Below are 23213 nucleotides of genomic sequence, written 5' to 3'. Positions count from 1 at the left end.
ATGGAGCTTTGACACGCCACTACAGACCTGTTGTAATGCACACAAAGGATTAAGATACTTGAATGGTTGTTTACATATACTGTATTTGACAAGAACAATATTATTGAGATGGAAGTCAACACTGGCCAAGTATCTGCAAAGTCCTCATGAGTCATTGATGTATCCACATTTAAATATTTGTTGAGGGGAATCAATATGGGATACTCTTTGATGAATCAAATCTGTTTCCACAGAACCAATCCTGAGCTTCCTCATAATTAAAATATACAAGAAGTTTAAATTATTCATAATTAGTTGTCAGGAGGGATGAAATAATTCCCATGATGTAACATTTATTCTTGAGAATGCTTACACTAAAGAAAACAAATAAAATTACTGTTGTATCCAACCCTCTCTCAACAAACAAAACAAAAATGGAAACTGTTGAATAGATTAGATACAAGTCCCCAGGCCTTTTTTTGTGTGATAAAGCTTAAAGCTTCAACGTCTTACCGAATCACATGCTGTTTTACATTTAAGTCAAAATCAAGTCAAGTTAAAATGGAACAAACAAATATATTGTATGAGAAATGGTAATTGTGTAAGAAGGCAGAAGGAAAGGCAACCTTACCTGTAACTTTGTCTTGAATGTTTCCCCACAACAGAAGGTTGAAAAAGTGATATGATAGTTGCTCGGTGTTGGTCACTCCATGGTGAGTGTCTGGTCGCAGTGTGTGTGTGTTGTGTCCTGACTCCTATTTGTAGTGGTCTGAGTCTGAGCAGCAGAGTGTTCTCTTTGTCCTTGGAGAGGAGAAACACCTCCTCACACCTCTCCTCCTCCAGTCATTGGCTCATTTCAATGTGAAAGGTCAGAACAGAACAAAAGCCAGCCTGATTGACGGGCCATCATCACACAACATGAAATGCAGTGATGTGCTCTGGGTACTATTGACAAAGTACAAAGCATAATGAGCAGGCTTTAGAGACCGTCTTGATGGGGCTGAGACCAGACTCCTTGTTTCTGTAGAACAGTGGTTCTCAAAGTGGATTCCAGGGACTCCTTGGGTTCCTTTTTGGGGGTCTAAATTGACCCTTACAAGTCTGTAGGACAGTGTAAAAATGGAACCAAGGTCAGAGTTAAGGGGAGACCTTGACATTTGAAAGTTTGAGAAACACTGCTGTAGAAGAGTGTAATTTTTAACACCTCCTCGCCTTTTGTTACAATATAGAGACACACACACTTTCAAATTACAATTCAATGGGCTTTATAGGCATAAGAAAACATAAGTTTACTTTGCCAAAGCAGAAGTGTACATAATACAATACAATACAATCATAACAAAATGTGTACAATTGAAGGGAGTAAAAAAGTTTTGTATCGAGGTTACTCAATACAGACAGAGTGCAGTGATAATTAACAATGGTAGTCTTTAGGGTGGTTGTGTTCCATTTGATATCCTTCTATCACAGCAGCTCACAAATCTTGCTGCTGTGTTTGTTTACTTTGCACATTGTTTTTCTTCACACAGCAGTTAATGGAGTTTTTTATCATGTTTTCAAACTCTCCTTGGGGGTTATGATCTATGGGTTGTATGTGTCTCTCATGTCTTGGTACAGTGAGCAGGTGGTTAGGAAGTGTAGCTCAGTTTCCACTTCATTTTGTGCGCAGTCTGTTTCCTATAGGGAGCCAGGTATGCCTATGACAGCCTTTCTCGCAAGACTATGCTCACTGAGTGTGTACCTTGTCAAGGGTTTTTCTTTGTTTTTGGTTGGTCACCGTGCTCAGGTATTCTGCCACTTTATGTTCTCTGTTTAGTGGCCAAATAGCATTCTAGTTTGTTCTGCTTTTGGGTTGCTTCGTTCCACTGTGTCAGGTAGCTTTTGTTTTACAATTAGGTTTAGTCCAGAGAGATGTCTTCCTGGTGGCTCTGCTTGTGTTTGTGTACAGTACTACAGAGTTCCTGGACCAGCTGGCTGAGGGGGCATCTCTCTAGTCTAGATGTTATCAGTGTGTGAGAGTCTCTTGTTATGGAGTTCATCTGGGTAACTTTCTTTTAGGTGGTTATAAGATTCGAATGCTCTCTTTTGTAATTAAATTATGAGTGGGTATCGTCCTGCAAGTTCTGCCCTGCATGCATTATTTGGTGTTTTACACACACGCGCGCGCGCGCACACACACACACACACACACACACACACACACACACACACACACACACACACACACACACACACACAGTTGTAGAACCACTACTCCAGTCCACGGTGGTGGAGGCTCACACACCTAAAAAAGTGTAAATTAGTTGTGTGTAGATTAGCTACATTTAAATTGCTATTAGACAACATTCACCATACATGTGAATGAATGTGTCATTGAAAGTGTGTGCGAAGGTGTTTATGTCAGTATGGTGTTTGGTGTTTAAGTGCTTGTATGGTTTGACCTTTTCTTGATTAATAAACAATAATTGCAGTTTGTTCATACAAGTGGTAGATATGGGCTGTCTTGGCCATATATGGATTCTGTTAGTGTGGTATGTGGCCATATATGGGCATTCACATATGAAGTCTTGTTAGATATGGGCTTAACATTGATGACATCAGGGAACTCCATATATGGCCATAAAAGCCTAAGGGATTCTGAAGCCAGAACGTGATGTCAGAGAACCCGCTCTGTTAAGAGTTGTTCCCCTGACATCACAGCAAACCCATAGACATGTGATATCAGTGATGTGTCAGGGGAACCGCAGTGGCAGGCGTGACCTACAGAGATATGCGAATACGTGGACAAGATCTGCCGGTTTTCATAGTTAACTATCATTGAAGGCAAAAAGCGGCAACGTGCTCCATATGGAGAGAATTCGGTACTCAATTATTAAGAAGGACGATCTCTTTATGAAAATATGGCAGCCTCTGCTGGATAGGTGGTCAGTCTCCTGTGACAGAGCCCGTGATCGGGGTGTCCCCTCAAATGCCTGAGAACAGTCTGGGTTTTATTTCCCTGAATCCCGCTTATATTATTATCTAAGGTTTTCCGTCCTGGATGCTGTCAACAACTACTTTTACTTTTATTGTTCTTTCTTTGGCTGACTTTTTTGTCTTTTTGTTTTGGTCTGTCTTTGTCTTTTTGTCTGTTTTTTCTTGTGCTTCCTATGTAAAAGGGGAAACTGACTTTTTGACCTGTTTTGTATTTTGCTACTTACCCCCAATAAAAACTGTATTAAAATAAATAAATACTGTACAAATGGAACCAAATGGACCCTGGTTTGTAACTCTGAGTGTGTACATTAGTGATGTGACGTGTTCACTAGAAAGAATCATGACCGATTTGTTCATTTCCTTGAAATGTTATGTTGTTGCGACCATCAGGGAGCAGTTTACTATGAAAACCTCCACCGGCCGTCCGTCCGTCCGTCCGTCCGTCACACGTCACACGTCACACCTTTGTTTGTGTACGGTGTGATGTCATATATCTTCAGTATGACATCACACCACATGTGTACACAAACCTTTGTGTACGTTGCTGTGGCAACAGTCTGTTGTTGCTGGTCTGTTAGTGTACGTTAGCAACCACCTTAGCAACCATGGTTTTACCCTAGCAACCAACTGTTTACCCTAGCAACCAACTGTTTACCATAGCAACCATGTTTTTTTACCCTAGCAACCAACTGGGCATAAAAGGGATTCTGTTAGGGATCTCCATATATGGGCATAAAGGGATTCTGTTAGGGATCTCCATATATGGGCATAAAAGGGATTCTGTTAGGGATCTCCATATATGGGCATAAAAGGGATTCTGTTAGCTGTTAGTGATCTCCATATATGGGCATAAAAGGGATGCTGTTAGGGATCTCCATATATGGGCATAAAAGGGATTCTGTTAGGGATCTCCATATATGGGCATGAAAGGGATTATGTTAGGGATCTCCATATATGGGCATAAAAGGGATTGTATCCCAGATGATGCCCTGTACTTGGGATTTGTTGATGTAAATGTTCACATAGAGTGTAATAATTGGTAAAACAAACTTTTGGCCTATTTGTGGAGATAAGCGACCAACGGTCGCTTATCTCCCGATTAGGGAGTCTTACTGGTTATGTTGTAGTTCACTCCTCCCCTCACCTCTGCCTCCTCGAGGCCCCGTACACGGGACGGCACACTCAGACAGTCAGAGTGAGTGATTTGCAATTTGAATTGAAAGAAAGAACTATTGTTGTGTTAATGTGATTGTGTTTGTTGTTCCTAGGACAAAAGACAGGTAGTGACGAGTTAGCACGCCACATTTAAGTATGAAATAAATAAAGTAGATGCATGACACACGTGTCCAGCCTCCTTCACACTAATCAATGGACAGTAATGGTGGCCAGTTAGAGAACTTAGCGCCCCGTCATCTATGAAAGAAATAATGATGACAATGGACAGCTAAAGGATCGCCAGGTGGTTGCGGCGGCAGTGTGAGATGTGCTGTATGGTGAACGTGAACGAATCATTTGAACTGATCATTGCTGAGAACACGACGTTCACTGAAATAAACGGTTTTGTCCACCACTAGTGTACATTATAATGGTGTGTGAAACAGAAAATCCAGAATTTGCCACGGACAGTAGTAGAAATGCTGCCTCTCGGAAAGTAACTAGCCTAAGTACTGTACAGTTTTGAAGTATTTGTACTTTACTCCACTATATCTGGGATCCAAATATTGTACTTTTACTCCACTGCATTTATTTGAACACTTTGGTTACTAGGCCTACTTGCAGCTATAAATTATAACACCACAGAACATACATCAACGACTTTATACCTATTTGCCAGACCCATGAAATGGGTAGGCCTACATAAGCAAATGTCGGTCTGTCCGGGTTTTCTATATAAAGGGTATATATGATGATGACATGATGATGACATGCCTACAAAAGGCATGATGTCATAAATGATGATGACAGACAGGGGGTCTGGCACAACCAGGTTGACCTGGTCTAGTTTATACCTAGGTTGTGAACTTGTAGATATGCTATTTTCAAACATTTAGTACATTTACTTTTGGTACTTTAAGTACATTTTGGTGCCAACACTTTGATACTTTAACGCAAGTACATAACAAGTATTTTATACTGCAGTAGGCTATTGAAACTTTTACTTGAGTAAAATATGTGAGCCACGGACCAGGCCAAGTCTTTGCCTCGGGCACATTTTGTCCGTGTACGGACATATTGATGACCCCTTTTTGCTATCTATCTTCCTGCAGGTGACCCTCATCAAGAACCTGGAGCTGTACGGTTTGGACCCCGTGGCGGTGGCCTCTGCCCTGAGGCACCGCGTCCAGGCCAGCTCTGTGCTGCAGCCTGTCCCTGGAGCCAAGGACAGAATGCAGGTCCAGACCCAAGGCAGTCAGATACAACACGTCGGCAATCTGCTGCTAGGTGTGGAAATGATTATCCTTCAAAAACAAAACCTAAAAAAACTCAAATAGGGCTGGTCAAGCAAGTGTCAAAATATAATAAAATGTTTTGAAAAGGGGAACATAATATATACAGTTGGAGGGGGTGCAGCATTGGGTAAACAGAGCTATGTCACATTTGGTCGTTATATACATGTTATATTATACAGGGTATAAAGCTTTTTTCAAACAAATAGCAGCAATCTTTTGCTTTGGGTCAAAAAGTAATGAGTTATAATGAGTTATTTCTACTGTCTGTACTCGAAGTACATTTTGAATTCCGGACTTGTACTTGTAAAGGCCCATTCCCACTGGGCCAGATAACAGATAAAAAAAATCCCTTTCTCCAGATATTTTTCCATTGAAGTGGATGGTAGATACAGAAACAATATCTGTCACAGATATTTCTTTTATCTGTGATATAATGGGCCTTAACAGTGTTTCTACATTGCAGTATTGATACTTGGAGGAGGGGGGGGGCAAGTACTTTTCTCACCACTGACGTTGTTTCGTTTCTTCAACAGATCACTACAAAATCCCTCGCAAGTTCATCCAGGGCCTGGACAAACCTCCCAAGGGTGGCAAGAAGAAATAACACAGCCATGTAGTGTACCTATATCCGCTCTGTAGAGCCACTGTATGTGAAACATGACGCTATATCATTCACAATAAAGTCTATTTCAACTTGAATCTTGTGTGAGCTGAGTGAGTTACTGTTAAAAACGGCTGTGGCTTTTTCTGTTCTTTATTCTCTTCAGTGTGAAGTTGCTGTGTGCATTCGTTCAGACAGACAGGCCAGGCAGGCACCTCCCCAGTTCAGTCAGTTAGGTAAGCAGTAACCTCACTATAGCCAGTCTCTGTTTCACTGCAGGTAAGCTGCAGTATGTGTCTTATTTACAATTTAGACATTTAGCAGATGCTCTCATTCTGTGCCTGTGTTTTTGTGTTTTTTACATAGAAAAAAATGCTTTTCTCTGTTTGTGTGTTCGCTCCCTTGTTTAGCTGATTGAGAAAATGTGTGTTCATGTGTGTCCATTCTAGTGGATGGACACTTTTTTTCATTCAAACAGCTCTATCTCTGGAACCATTTGTCCGATTGACAAAATTCGTGGGGAAAAAAAATTATTAAAAAAAAAATCATTTTTTTTCATTGCATAGTAAAGAAAAACATACAAAACCGTGGCACAGCTACCTTGGAGGCATTTTGGCATCTGGCACAGAATGAGTTAATCCAGAGCGACTAGCAAAGAAAACACATGGTAATACATGAAATTCATAGTAATCTACTGTAGGCTCATACAGTAGGTAAACCAAAATTCTATCATCAGTCTAACCGTCTAACCGTATCAAACAAAAATCAGTCTGCACATTGAAACTATACACACTATAGGCCTACAGTATGTCTACAAATGACCTGGCATCAGTCTACATCAACCAGTGTTCCCCGGCACTTTAGTATGCAGATAGAAATGGCCACCTGAAACCACCTGAAAGCAACACCCTCCCTCCCCTGAGAACAATAGATACTTAGGCTACCACGCCGCGAGCCATTGGCGTCACACAGCCATCATCAGTTCACCACCAAGTCCATTCACTGAAGTGGAAGTGCAGAAATGCAAATGTATGGCTTTGCCTACAGTACATGGGGCCATCGCCTGTAGGCCTACTCGCCTGCATGCCAGCCAGGTATACTGTACAAAATAATAACCGCTTTATGCCTCTGTGCGTTCAGGTGCTTTCCTGCCTAATGAACCTGCTGAACGCACATACTATTCGAGAGAGGAGCAGATAGCTGACAAGAGATCCTCATGATTACAGACGGATAATGTTATAATTGTTGCTGTTATGACAACGCTGTTGTCATAAAAGTTTTGCCATGGACAATGGACATATCTTGACAGGTTTCTTATGTAAGCCCACAAGGCCATTGATGTACCTTGACAGATTATCATTTTTGACCCCTAGGTGGCACTGTTGACTAAGCCAAAAGCATTGGCTTTTACTCTAGGCTCTTCTGCAGCTGTTGATAAACATGACTGTGTGAGTGTGCATATATGGGTGGTTTTGATCTGTGGATCTCTCATGTCTTTGTACAGTGGACACTGGACAGGCGGTTAGGAAGTGTAGCTCAGTTTCCACTTCATTTCATGCGCAGTGGTTGCATATGTTTTCTCTAGGGAGCAAGGTATGCCTATGATGGCATCAATATTACTGCACAAAATGGCACGTTTCATAGGTCAATACAAGCAGTCAGATATACTGAACAACATATTTTATTTAGAATTATATCCTATATAATATTATATACAGTATTACCAGTAAGACACCTTAAGGGTGAAAAGCAACCTCGGGCTAGGTTTTATTCATCATAGATGTATTATGTTATAGACCACATGAGACTCACATGTGTCAGAAGGCCCAGTTAGTGTTGACACCACTAAGGTCTCCTGGCCCTTGACTGAATGTTGATTAAATAATTGTTATTGTTATTATTTCTATTTAATTCGCTAACATTTGGCTACAATTAATACAATAATTTGGCTAATGAAATTATGAAGTTATGCCAGTGGCCAAGTTGATACCAAATTCTTGTTTTGTCACTAGGCAAACCCATTCTGTTAAAAGTGGTTCCCCTGACATCACAGTAATGTCAGAGCATGATGTCAGAGCATGGTGTCAGAGCGGGGGAAAAAAGTGTACACGTCCAGACGGACGGAGTCGGCATGCTCATAGGTCAAGCTGTCAGATATACTCAACCACACGAGACTCACATAATGTCAGAAGGCCCAGTTAGTGTTGACACCACTAAGGTTTAGTCCCTTGGCCCTTGACTGAATGTTGTTAAATCGTTGTTATTAATTCTATTTAAATGGCTAATACTTGGCTATAATTCATGTAATAATTTGGCTGATGAACCAAATTCTTGTCTGTCACTATAGGCTGATCAGAACGAGAGAATGAATATGTGAATAAGTCATAGCTGAACAATAGCTGTACTGGAATTATGAATTAACAAAACATACAATTAGGTTTAGTCCAGTGATACTAATTGTATGTTTTGTGTGTGTGTGTGTGTGTGTGTGTGTGTGTGTGTGTGTGTGTGTGTGCAGTGTTGCTGTAAATGCACACTTGTGCACTGCTCAGCTAGGCCTACTACCCTGGATATATGTGTTGTTAACTCTTTATGTAACATTCAGTGACTCAGACAGGACAACAAAGAAACAATCAGGCAAGAATTAAAAGTTCACATCAAGATTTATTTCAGATTTTTGAACAAAAATGTTTTAACATGTTTAATGTTCTCTTTAAAGGGCACAAGATATTTTCAAATGGGGGTCCGCAGCCAAATATCCATTTGTGGGTCCTGACATGAAAAAGGTCAGGACCCACAAAAACCATGAGTTAAGAAAGGATCCCAATGAAAAAAAGTGTACCAGTGAAATGTACTGTCATGAAACTGTACCCTTTCCTATGCAAACGTCTAATAAAGTCTTCAATCAATCAAAACCACTGCTTTAGGAAACCCCTATTAACATGACCGTCATTCACCAGTATATATTCTATAATATTTCCCCTTAAATACTCTCAATGTTTTATCATCATCATATCTAACAGCATTGTTCCACCATTACGCTGATCTTCCCAGGTAACATCTTCAGAGGGAGATCATCATCAGAGGAAACGTATGGAAAGAGTGTGTCAGTGAAAGTGTCTGTAAAGGTGTGTATGTGTGTGTTAGTATCAGGATCAGAGAATGACAGCCTTCCTTCATTCCAGTCCAACTGGACTCGGATCCTCTGAGGTTTCTGCTTCAATGAGAGAACAGTGTTGACTTTCCCTGTTGTGAATGCTCTGTATTCACCTTTAAAAAGTGACATACTCCAGCGTTGAACAAACGCAAATATACCCTTCCTCGGGTAAGACTCTGCTAACAAACCCACATCCCAGTGTGCATTGTCTCCAACCTCAACATCCCAGCATCCCACAGTCCCTGAGTTAAAACCCTCAGAACCAAGGACATTGACACGATGGTCAAACCTCTCTGGGTTGTCAGGAAGCTGCTGCCTTCTCTCTGCTTCTCTCACACTGGTCAGATCATCAGACAGGATGAGATATGGACAGGCAGTGTTGGGGTCCAGAATGACAGGAGTGTAGGAGACAATGTCCTTCATCTTGTTCCAGACCCTGAAGGTCAGGTTTCCCAGGTGTTTGGCCACGTCTATCAGTGCTCCTGAGACCAGTGATGGGTCCTGCAGTGTGACCTGGGCTCCTTCCATTATGGTCTTGTATTTCTGCGGGTGTTCAGCTCTCAGCTCCTCCTCTATGTCTCTGATGTTGTCTGAAAGGGTTGATATGTCTCTGTTCAGACCCTTAATCTTCTTCTTCATCTTCTTCTTCTTCTTCCGCACTTCCTCCTCCAGTGCACTGATGCTGGCCTCCTCTTCCTCTAGTAGAAACTGACGAAGCTTCTTAAACTGTTCCTTGATCTGCATATCTGTGTTCTGTGCCTGGATCTCATTGTGTTTCGCTGTTTGGTCACTAATCTTTAAAACATCAGTAAATACCTTTAGTTTCTCCTTTAAAGGCTTCAGTAATGTAAAGACTTCCTCCTTGTGATCCAGAGCATCTCTGCGTCTGAAACTGTGGTCGGTGTGTTTTATAGAATCTCGACACACAAGACACGCCAGCTGTCGACAGTCCACGCAGAACAGTTTAAGTTTCTTGGCATGCAGACTGCAGAGATCCTCAGACCCTGATAAAGTTCTCTTACGTTTTGGAGCTCTCTGTCTCTCCCGTACGAAGGCCTCACATAGGTTCTTCAGAGCCAGGTTACGGGGTAGATGATCTGTAGAATGTATTTCCTTACAAACTGGACATTGCTTCATTCCCTTCTGTCTCCACCATTGCTGCAGACAAGCATTACAGAAGCTGTGGCTACACGACAGGATAACAGGATCTTTAAAGATGTCACAACACACAAGACAGGAGTAATCCTCTTCTGGAAGAGACGACGTGGAAGCCATTTAGTCTCTTTGAGTGAAGCTACAAAAAACTCAATACAGAAGTTAGTCAGTGGTAGTAACACCTCCTCTAGAATGTTCCCTGAGGTTTGCTTTCACTGTGAATGGTGGTTGTTGTTAAAGTCCAGAGTCAGCAGCAGGTTCCAGTGGTCTGGGTCAGTATTCCCTCCTGTAGCTGTAGAAAGACTGTCTGTCCTCCTCACTGGAAGCTGTGTTTGATCTGAAGGTCAATCTTATCGTCTCAGATGAGTCTGGCAGGGGATGGAGCTTTGACACGCCACTACAGACCTGTTGTAATGCAAAGTACACACACAGGCAATTAAGATACTTCATTTACATATACTGTATTTGACTAGAACAATATTATTGAGGTGGAAGTCAACACTGGCCAAGTATCTGCAAAGTCCTCATCAGTCATGTATCTACATTTAAAGGAAATATTTTTTTGAGGGGAATCACTATGGGATACTCTTTGACAAATCAGAACCAATCCTGTAATTCCTCATAATTAAAATCTACAGGAAGTTTAAATTATTCATAATTAGCGGTCAGGAGGGATGCAATAATTCCCATGATGTAACATTTATTCTTGAGAATGCTTACACTAAAGAAAACAAATACAATTTGTTTTATCCAACCCACTCTCAACAAACAAAACAAAAATGGAAACTGTTGAATAGATTAGATACAAGTCCCCAGGACTTTTTTTGTGTGATATCCTTAAAGCTTCAACGTCTTACCGAATCACATGCTGTTTTACATTTAAGTCAAAATCAAGTCAAGTTAAAATGGAACAAACAAATATATTGTATGAGAAATGGTAATTGTGTAAGAAGGCAGAAGGAAAGGCAACCTTACCTGTAACTTTGTCTTGAATGTTTCCCCACAACAGAAGGTTGAAAAAGCGATCTGATAGTTGAACTGAAATGATAGTTGCTCGGTGGTGGTCACTCCATGGTGAGTGTCTGGTCGCAGTGTGTGTGTGTTGTGTCCTGACTCCTATTTGTAGTGGTCTGAGTCTGAGCAGCAGAGTGTTCTCTTTGTCCTTGGAGAGGAGAAACACCTCCTCACACCTCTCCTCCTCCAGTCATTGGCTCATTTCAATGTGAAAGGTCAGAACAGAACAAAAGCCAGCCTGATTGACGGGCCATCATCACACAACATGAAATGCAGTGATGTGCTCTGGGTACTATTGACAAAGTACAAAGCATAATGAGCAGGCTTTAGAGACCGTCTTGATGGGGCTGAGACCAGACTCCTTGTTTCTGTAGAACAGTGGTTCTCAAAGTGGATTCCAGGGACTCCTTGGGTTCCTTTTTGGGGGTCTAAATTGACCCTTACAAGTCTGTAGGACAGTGTAAAAATGGAACCAAGGTCAGAGTTAAGGGGAGACCTTGACATTTGAAAGTTTGAGAAACACTGCTGTAGAAGAGTGTAATTTTTAACACCTCCTCGCCTTTTGTTACAATATAGAGACACACACACTTTCAAATTACAATTCAATGGGCTTTATAGGCATAAGAAAACATAAGTTTACTTTGCCAAAGCAGAAGTGTACATAATACAATACAATACAATCATAACAAAATGTGTACAATTGAAGGGAGTAAAAAAGTTTTGTATCGAGGTTACTCAATACAGACAGAGTGCAGTGATAATTAACAATGGTAGTCTTTAGGGTGGTTGTGTTCCATTTGATATCCTTCTATCACAGCAGCTCACAAATCTTGCTGCTGTGTTTGTTTACTTTGCACATTGTTTTTCTTCACACAGCAGTTAAGGGATCATGTTTTCAAACTCTCCTGGGGGTTATGATCTATGGGTTGTATGTGTCTCTCATGTCTTGGTACAGTGGGCAGGTGGTTAGGAAGTGTAGCTCAGTTTCCACTTCATTTTGTGCTGTTTCCTATAGGGAGCCAGGTATGCCTATGACAGCCTTTCTCGCAAGACTATGCTCACTGAGTGTGTACCTTGTCAAGGGTTTTTCTTTGTTTTTGGTTGGTCACCGTGCTCAGGTATTCTGCCACTTTATGTTCTCTGTTTAGTGGCCAAATAGCATTCTAGTTTGTTCTGCTTTTGGGTTGCTTCGTTCCACTGTGTCAGGTAGCTTTTGTTTTACAATTAGGTTTAGTCCAGAGAGATGTCTTCCTGGTGGCTCTGCTTGTGTTTGTGTACAGTACTACAGAGTTCCTGGACCAGCTGGCTGAGGGGGCATCTCTCTAGTCTAGATGTTATCAGTGTGTGAGAGTCTCTTGTTATGGAGTTCATCTGGGTAACTTTCTTTTAGGTATTCTCTCTTTTGTATTTAAATTATGAGTGGGTATCGTCCTGCAAATTCTGCCCTGCCTGCATTATTTGGTGTTTTACACACACACGCGCGCGCGCACACACACACACACACACACACACACACACACACACACACACACACACACACACACACACACACACACACACACAGTTGTAGAACCACTACTCCAGTCCACGGTAGTGGAGGCTCACACACCTAAAAAAGTGTAAATTAGTTGTGTGTAGATTAGCTACATTTAAATTGCTATTGGACAACATTCACCATACATGTGAATGAATGTGTCATTGAAAGTGTGTGCGAAGGTGTTTATGTCAGTATCGGGATCAGAGCATAACATAGAAATAATTAAAAAAAATGAAGTGCTTGTATGGTTTGACCTTTTCTTGATCAATAAACAATAATTGCAGTTTGTTCATACGAGTGGTAGATATGGGCTGTCTTGGCCATATATGGATTCTGTTAGTGTGGTATGTGGCCATATATGGGCATTCACATATGAAGTCTTGTTAGATATGGGCTTAACATTGATGACATCAGGGAACTCCATATATGGCCATAAAAGCCTAAGGGATTCTGAAGCCAGAACGTGATGTCAGAGTGGCAAACCCGCTCTGTTAAGAGTTGTTCCCCTGACATCACAGCAAACCCATAGACATGTGATATCAGTGATGTGTCAGGGGAACCGCAGTGTCAGGCGTGACCTACAGAGATACGCCAATACGTGGACAAGATCTGCCGGTTTTCATAGTTAACTATCATTAAAGGCAAAAAGCGGCAACGTGCTCCATATGGAGAGAATTCGGTACTCAATTATTAAGAAGGACGATCTCTTTATGAAAATATGGCAGCCTCTGCTGGATAGGTGGTCAGTCTCCTGTGACAGAGCCCATGATCGGGGTGTCCCCTCAAATGCCTGAGAACAGTCTGGGTTTTATATCCCTGAATCCCGCTTATATTATTATCTAAGGTTTTCCGTCCTGGATGCTGTCAACAACTACTTTTACTTTTATTGTTCTTTCTTTGGCTGACTTTTTTGTCTTTTTGTTTTGGTCTGTCTTTGTCTTTTTGTCTGTTTTTTCTTGTGCTTCCTATGTAAACGGGGAAACTGACTTTTTGACCTGTTTTGTATTTTGCTACTTACCCCCAATAAAAACTATATTAAAATAAATAAAGGCAAAAAGCCCAAAAACATAATAATAAATAAATACAAATCAAATAACTTTGAGACTGTACAAATGAGACTGTACAAATGGAACCAAATGGACCCTGGTTTGTAACTCTGAGTGTGTAAATTAGTGATGTGATGTGTTCACTAGAAAGAATCATGACCGATTTGTTCATTTCCTTGAAATGTTATGTTGTTATGTTGTAGTTCACTCCTCCCCTCACCTCTGCCTCCTCGAGGCCCTGTACACGGGACGGCACACTCAGACAGTCAGAGTGAGTGATTTGCAATTTGAATTGAAAGAAAGAACTATTGTTGTGTTAATGTGATTGTGTTTGTTGTTCCTAGGACAAAAGACAGGTAGTGACGAGTTAGCACGCCACATTAACGGTGGGACTACACCAAGCCGTTTCGCGCGCGTCAGTGCGTATGCGGGGCGCGCGCGCGTATGCGCGTTTTGGATAGATCCAATATATATCAATTCAGCTGGCTACACCAGGCGTACGGATAGCGCGAACCACGGATACGCATTCCCTAAAAATAGGATCGGTTCTATTTTTTAAGCACGCCTATGCGTTTTGTACACAGACTATCTGGTCTTCCTCACATATACTCCCTCCTTGGTGTAGCCTGGAGCGTTTACGCATACGCAAGCCTCTTCACGGACAGTACGCGCGTATGTGCACATTTTTTGGTGTAGTCCCACCGTTAAGTATGAAATAAATAAAGTAGATGCATGACACGCGTGTCCAGCCTCCTTCACACTAATCAATGGACAGTACGGCCGGACTACACCAGAAAACGCGCACATACGCGCGTACTGTCCGTGAAGACGCTCGCGTATGCGTAAACGCTCCAGGCTACACCAAGGAGGGAGTTTATGTGAGGAAGACCAGATAGTCTGTGTACAAAACGCATAGGAGTGCTTAAAAAATAGAACCGTAGGACGCCTATGCGTTTTGTATACAGACTATCTGGTCTCCCGCACATATACCCCCTCCTTGGTGTAGCCAGGGGCTTTTCGCACACGCACAGCGCACGCACAGACAGCGCACGCACAGACAGCGCACGCATCCGCGCGCGTTTTCTGGTGTAGTCCGACCGAATGGTGGCCAGTTAGAGAACTTAGCGCCCCGTCATCTATGACGGTGGGACTACACCAAGAAATGTGCACATACGCGCGTACTGTCCGTGAAGAGGCTCGCGTATGCGTAAACGCTCCAGGCTACACCAAGGAGGGAGTATATGTGAGGAAGACCAGATAGTCTATGTACAAAACGCATAGGCGTGCTTAAAAAATAGAACCGATCCTATTTTTAGGGAATGCGTATCCGTGGTTCGCGCTATCCGTACGCCTGGTGTAGCCGGCTGAATTGATATACATTGGATCTATCCAAAACGCACATACGCGCGCGCGCCCCGCATACGCACGCATACGCACTGACGCGCGCGAAACGGCTTGGTGTAGTCCCACCGTGAAAGAAATAATGATGACAATGGACAGCTAAAGGATCGCCAGGTGGTTGCGGCGGCAGTGTGAGATGTGCTGTATGGTGAATGTGAACGAATCATTTGAACTGATCATTGCTGAGAACACGACGTTCACTGAAATAAACAGTTTTGTCCACCACTAGTGTACATTATAATGGTGTGTGAAACAGAAAAACAAAAATTTGCCACGGACAGTGGTAGAAATGCTGCCTCTCGGAAAGTACTGTGGGCCTACCACAGTTTTGAAGTATTTGTACTTTTAACTCCACTACTTTTATTTGAACACTTTGGTTACTACTTGCAGAAATTATAATATCACAAAACATACATCAACGACTTTATACCTAGGTTGTGAGCTCGTAGATCTGCTATTTTCAAACATTTAGTACTTTTACTTTTGGTACTTTTAAGTACATTTTGGTGCCAACAGTTTCATACTTTAACACATAACAAGTATGTTATACTGCAGTAGGTATTGATGCTTTTACTTGAGTAAAATACGTGAGTGCATTTTTTCCACCATTGGCCACGGACCAGACCAAGTCTTTGCCTCGGGCACATTTTGTCTGTGTACGGACATATTGATGACCCCTTTCTGCTATCTATCTTCCTGCAGGTGACCCTCATCAAGAACCTGGAGCTGTACGGTTTGGACCCTGTGGCGGTGGCCTCTGCCCTGAGGCACCGCGTCCAGGCCAGCTCTGAGCTGCAGCCTGTCCCTGGAGCCAAGGATAGAGTGCAGGTCAACATCCAAGGCAGTCAGATACAACAAGTCGGCAATCTGCTGCTAGGTGTGGAAATGATTATCCTTCAAAAAACAAAACCTAAAAGAATATTGTGCTTTCAAATTAGGGCTGGTCAAGCAAGTGTTTTGTTTTCAGGTTTTTTTAGAACTTTGATTATACTGTGTTTTTTCTAGATAGATATCCATTTGCATTTGTTATATTGTTGATGATGTACGGACATATTATCTTGTTTATTATTGTGATGTTATCTGCTTATTGTAAGTCGCTTTGGATTAAAAGCGTCTGCTAAATGCCTAAACTGTAAACTGTGTCAAAATATAATATTTTTTTTTGAAAAGGGGAACATATATTATTGTTGACTGATTAGTTTGAATGTGGTAATGTTATTTATGTTAGTTATTTAGACTAGACTGTCTCGGTCCCTTATGGTCCCTCATTTTGAAGGGGGAGGGTGTCACGGCCCCTTGGCCTTGCCGGTAGGGTCTGTGTAGCATGTGTATGGTGGATCCTGTGCTTGTGCTTCTCCCCACAGAGCCATGGGTGTCGGCCAATGAGGTGGCTGATTAGGGGCATTGGGAGCACCTGGCCAGTACTCCCTGGAGCCCTATAAAAGCCTGCATGGCACCCTCATTCTCTCTCCCTCTCTCCAGATGACAGCACCTTTCGTTTGAGTTCCCACACTTAACAACACCCCACACTACACTTACCACACACATCCATGCATTGCAGACACTACTGATGACTGACTTACACACTTCATACCCTTGTAAATATTAGTTATCTCTTTGGTTAATAAATTATTGTTATGTTTTATACCACCACCACGTGTCCTCCTCGATTTGTCATTGCCTACGGGCCAGGTCGTGACCTGGCCCTCCCCCTTCAAAAGGAGGGACCGTAAGGGCCCGAAACACTATACCTGACTCCTTAGAGTCGTAATAACAAATTCAAACTAAAGAAAAAAAAAACAATTAATGTACTGCATAATATAATATATTGAATAATGAAGAAAAAACGCATGTGTTAATTAGTGAATATAAATGCCATTAAATACCATCAAATACTATCCATTACCATTAAATACTATATCAATACCATTTGCCCCCCCAATAAATTCCAGTCCAACCCGTCCGTCTAAAACCAGCACACCCGGCCCCCTCCTCAGCAACCAAGATTGACCATGGATTCCTGGAGCATCTGAGGAGGAGATCAGGAGGCAGGAGCAGACAGAACAGGCCTAGAGGGACAAAAAAAAACATGTCACTTTCATACCTACAATTTAGGCTACAAGATCCTTCATTATTTGATATGTATTGATTAGTTTGAATTTGATAGTATACTTAAGTTTGAGTTATTTAAACTATCTCGGTCCCTTATGGTCCCTCATTTTGAAGGGGGAGGGTGTCACGGCCTGTGGTGTCCATGCAGTTCTCCCTGTATGTGTGCTTCTCTCCACAGAGACTATGTGTGTCGGCCCATGATTATGTGCATTGGGAGCACCTGGCCAGTGCTCCCTGAAGCCCTATATAAGACTGGGTGCCAAGCCAGTCTTTCTCTCTCTCTCCAGACGACAGCACCTTTGTTTGAGTTCTCACCCTTTACAACACCCCACACTACACTTACCACACATCCATGCATTGCTGACACTACTGATGACTGACTTACACACTTCATAACCTTTGTATATATTATTTATTCTTTATGTTAATAAATTATTGTTAGTATCTATACCACTGCCGTGTGTCCTCCTCAGTTTGTCATGGCCTAAGAGCCAGGTCGTGACAAATTTGTCACAACCTGGCTCTTAGGCCATGACAAATCGAGGAGGACACGGGGTAGTGGCTTTTAAAGTATAACAATGATTTATTAACAGCCTGCATGGCACCCTCATTCTCTCTCTCCCTCTCATGACGACAGCACCTATTGTTTAGTTCTCCTTATGCTTAGTTTATACACCTTACAACACCCCACACTACACTTACCACACATCCATGCATTGCTGACACTACTGATTACTGACTAACACACCTCAAACTCCTGTACATTATCATTTTAATCCATTTGTTAATAAATCATTGTTATACTTTAAAAGCCACTACCCCGTGTCCTCCTCGATTTGTCATGGCCTAAGAGCCAGGTTGTGACAAAAATGTCAGTGTTAGTATCGGAATCAGAGAATGACATAGAAAACATAAAAAAAAACAATGTGCTTGTATTGTTTTACCTTTCCTTGACCAATAAACAGCGACTATACATAATATGTCAGAAGGCCCAGTTAGTGTTGACACCACGAAGGTTTAGTCCCTTGGTCTTTGTTAATGTTGTTAAATCATTGTTGTTGTTATTATTTCTATTTAATTGGCTTATATTTGGATATTAATATAATAATTTGGCTGATGAAATTATGAAGTTATTTCTGTGGCCAGGTTGACACCAAATTCTTGTCTGTCACTAGTCTTAGTTTATAAAAATGTTTATTTTACATTATGTGTGTGTGTGTGTGCTCGTGCGCGCGCAGAGCATTACTCAGCTAGGCCTACTACCCTGTGTAAATAATATTAATAATAATGACAGCTTGTTAGAACGAGTGGTGGAGCATTGGTCGTATCGTGGTGTGACAGTGTGAGGGGCCCCTAAACTCTAGAACCTCTAGGTCTAGGCCCTAGCCGTTCAGACACCTATCTCATAGGCCCTGATGCCTCGCAGCGTGTTGCGGGTTTGAGTCTCGATCCCGACGGCCTATGCTGCATCTCTCTCTCCCTGTTTCCTGTCTACCTGTACTACCAATAAAGGCAAAAAGTCCAAAACATTATTTAAAAAACATTGTCCAAATGGTTCAGTAACTTTGAGAGTGTACACATGGAACCAAATAGATTACAGGTGTGTAACTCTGAGTGTGTACATTTGTCGTTCATGAGTGATTCGTTCATAAGAAATGTTATGTTTGCGCTTATGTTCACTCCTCCCCTCACCTCTGCCTCCTCGAGTCCCCGTACAAAGGATGGCACACTCAGACAGTGAGCTCTGTGGACATGCATTCATTTGCAATTTGAATTGAAAGAAAGAACTATTGTTCTGTTGTGTTAATGTGATTGTTGTTCCTGGACAAAAGACAGGTAGTGACGAGTTAGCACGCCTCATTTAAGTATGTAAAGAAATAAAGTAGATGTGCCACACGTGTGTCCAGCCTCTTTCACACTAATCAATGGAGTGAATGGACAGTAATGGTGGCCAGTTAGAGAACTTAGGGCCCCATCATCTATGAAAGAAATAATGATGACAATGGACAGCTAACGGTTGTCAGAGATATACAGTAATCCTTCCATCTGGTCTTTGGTCTGCCCCTCTCCTTGGGTGGTTTTGATCTGTGGATCTGCCCACTGTCAGGTACAGTGGGCAGGTGGTTAGGAAGTGTAGCTCAGTGTATGCGCAGTGGGTGCATATGTTTTCTCTAGGGAGCCAGGTATGCCTATGATGGCCTTTTTTTGGTGTCCCCATTACATCCGGAGTGTCCGTTCGCTTCAGGCTGGTCGCAACAGCCTCACTTTTTTAAGCTTTCTTGATTAAAATATATTCATATTTTTTGGGTTGCCAATGGCACCGCGACTCACATAATATGTCAGAAGGCCCAGTTAGTGTTGACACCACTAAGGTTTAGTCCCTTGGCCCTTGAACGTTGTTAAATCATTGTTGTTGTTATTATTTCTATTAAACTGGCTTATATTTGCATATAATTAACATAATAATTTGGCTGATGAAATTATTAAGTTATGCCCGTGGCCAAGTTGACACCAAATTCTTGTGTGTCACTATGGCAGATCTAAATGTGATAATGAATAAGTCATGACTGAACAATAGATGCTATACTGGAATTATGAATTAACAAAACATGGGCTATGGTGGATGGTGAACATATGTGTTGTTAACTCTTTATACTCAGACAGGACAACAAAGAAACCATCAGGCAAGAATTAAAAGTTCACACAAAATTTGTATTCAGATTTTTAAACAAAAATATGCTTTTACATGTTTATCTTCAAGGGGCCCAAAATATTTTCAGATAGGGGTCGGCAGCTAAATATCGCTTTGGGGTTCTGACATGAAAGGGTCTGTGTTAAAAAAGGACCCCAATATGAACAAGCATGCCAGTGAAATGTTCTTTCATGAAACTGTACCCTTTCCTATGCAAACATCTAATAAAGTCTTCAATCAATCAATGAAAACCACTGCTTTAGGAAACACTTATTAACGTGACTGTCATTGACCAGTATATATTCCTCAAAAGTAAAAAGACTTTCAATGTCTTGTTGTCGTCATCATCCTCATATCTAACTGCATTGTTCCACCGTTACACTGATCTTCCCAGGTAACATCTTCACAGGATGAGCTTGAGTATTGGTAATGTATGGAAAGAGTGTTTCAGTGACATGTTTTTATCAAAAGTTACATTTCCTGTATAATCACTGCAGGGAAAAAGTAAAAATGTCTTAGTTTTATACAAATGTGATTTTACCATGTAACGTGTGTGTGTGTGTGTGTGCGTGTGTATGTGTATGTGTGTGTGTGTGTGTGCGCGCGCGCGCGCAGAGTGTTGCTGTAAATGCACACTTGTGCGCTGCTCAGCTAGGCCTACTACCCTGGAAATATATGTTTTGTTAACTCTTTATGTAACGTCCAGTGACTCAGACAGTACAACAAAGAAACAATCAGACAATAATTAAAAGTTCACATCAAGATTTATTTCAGATTTTTGAACAAATATGTTTTCTTCAGGGGGCACAACATATTTTCAGGTGGGGGTCCGCAGCCAAATATCCATTTGGGGGTTCTGACATGAAAAGGTTTGAGACACTGAATTAAACCCCATTTAACCCCATTTTAAAACCCCAATTAACAAGCCCAAAGCTTTTTTGAGGTGTGGGTTATTTTAGTTGACCGCATACCAGTGAACTTTACTGTCATGAAACTGTACTTCAAAACCACTGCTTTAGGAAACACTTATTAACGTGACTGTCATTGACCAGTATATATTCTACAAAAGTAAAAAGACTCTCAACGTCTTATCGGCATCATCATCATCATCATGTCTAACTGCATTGTTCCACTGTTACACTGATCTTCCCAGGTAAGATCTTCATAGGGAGATCATCATCATCAGGAAACGTCATCAAGGAAACGTATGGAAAGAGTGTTTCAGTGAAAGTGTGTGTGAAGGTGTGTATGTGTTTGTTAGTATCAGGATCAGAGAATGACAACCTTCCTTTATTCCAGTCCAGCTTGACTCGGATTCTCTGAGGTTTCTGCTTCAAACGGAGAACTTTGGTTGGCCCTGGTGTATACACCACACTTACGTAGTATTTACCTTCGAAAAATCTTATACCCCAATGTTGACCACTACGTCCTCCCTTCCTCTGGTAAGACTCTGATAACAAACCCACACTCCAGTCTGCATTGTCTCCAACCTCAACATCCCAGCATCTCACAGTCCCCGAGTTAAAACCCTCCGAACCAAGGACAGTGACATCATCGTCAAACCTCTCTGGATTGTCAGGAAATAACCATTGAAAATTTCCTTCTCTCACACTGGTCAGATCATCAGACAGGTGGAGCTCTGGAATGGCAGTGTTGGGGTCCAGAATGACAGGAGTGTAGGAGACAATGTCCTTCATCTTGTTCCAGACCCTGAAGGTCAGGTTTCCCAGGTGTTTGGCCACGTCTATCAGTGCTCCTGAAACCAGCGGTGGGTCCTGCGGTGTGACATGGGCCATTATGGTCTTGTAATTCTGCGGGTGTTCAGCTCTCAGCTCCTCCTCTATGGCTCTGATGTTGTCTGAAAGGGTTGATATGTCTCTGTTCAGACCCTTAATCTTCTTCTTCATCTTCTTCTTCTTCTCCCGCACTTCCTCCTCCAGTGCACTGATGCTGGCCTCCTCTTCCTCTAGTAGAAACTGATGCATCTTCTTAAACTGTTCCTTGATCTGCAGCTCTGTGTTCTGAGCCTGGATCTTAATGTGTTTTGCTGTTTTGTCACTAATCTCTAAAACATCAGTAAAGACCTTCAGTTTATCCTGTAAAGGCTTCAGTAATTTCTGGACTTCCTCCTTGTGATCCAGAGCAGCTTCATCGATGGGTCTGAAGCTGTGATTGTTGTGTTTTTTAGAATCTCGACACACAAGACACACTGGCTGTCGACATTCCAGGCAGAACAGTTTAAGTTTCTCGGCATGCAGACTGCAGAGATCCTCAGACCCTGATGAAATCCTCTTACGTTTTTGAGCTCTCTGTCTCTCCCGTATGAAGGCCTCACACAGTTTCTTCAGAGCCAGGTTACGGGGTAGATGTTCTGTAGAATGTATTTCCTTACAAACTGGACATTGCTTCATTCCCTCCTGAATCCACCATTGATGCAGACAAGCATTACAGAAGCTGTGGCTACATGACAGGACAACAGGATCTTTAAAGATGTCAACACACAAGACAGGAGTAATCCTCTTCTGGAAGAGACGACGTGGAAGCCATTTAGTCTCTTTGATTGAACTGCAAACACTCAATACAGGAAGTCAGTCAGTGGTGGCAACACTTCCTCCTCTAGAATGTTCCCTGAAGTTTGCTTTCACTGTGAATGGTGGTTGTTGTTAAAGTCCAGAGTCAGCAGCAGGTTCCAGTGGTCTGGGTCAGTATTCCCTCCTGTAGCTGTAGAAAGACCGTCTGTCCTCCTCACTGGAAGCTGTGTTTGATCTGAAGGTCAATCTTATCGTCTCAGATGAGTCTGGCAGGGGATGGAGCTTTGACACGCCACTACAGACCTGTTGTAATGCACACAAAGGATTAAGATACTTAATTTACATATACTGTATTTGACAAGAACAATATTATTGAGGTGGAAGTCAACACTGGCCAAGTATCTGCAAAGTCCTCATGAGTCATTGATGTATCTACATTTAAATATTTGTTGAGGGGAATCACTATGGGATACTCTTTGATGAATCAAATCTGTTTCCACCGAACCAATCCTGAGCTTCCTCATAATTAAAATATACAAGAAGTTTAAATTATTCATAATTA

The 23213-nt window shown here is 41.8% G+C and overlaps 1 pseudogene across 1 annotated transcript; it reads right to left on the bottom strand.

The window, feature by feature from the left end:
- Positions 1-9022: 9022 nt before the first annotated feature.
- On the bottom strand, positions 9023-22667 carry LOC308291841 (annotated as a pseudogene). Its single transcript has 5 exons — positions 21260-22667; positions 16024-16189; positions 14136-14153; positions 9841-10371; positions 9023-9753 (listed from the first exon to the last, which is right to left on the bottom strand). The product of its transcript is annotated as an uncharacterized misc_RNA (transcript).
- Positions 22668-23213: the final 546 nt, after the last annotated feature.

This window comes from Nannobrachium achirus (assembly GCF_963921795.1).
Source record: "Nannobrachium achirus genome assembly, chromosome: 9".
Lineage (NCBI taxonomy): Eukaryota > Metazoa > Chordata > Actinopteri > Myctophiformes > Myctophidae > Nannobrachium > Nannobrachium achirus.
The sequence above is the reverse complement of the archived record's forward strand: the minus strand, read 5'-3'. Positions and strand labels throughout refer to the sequence as shown.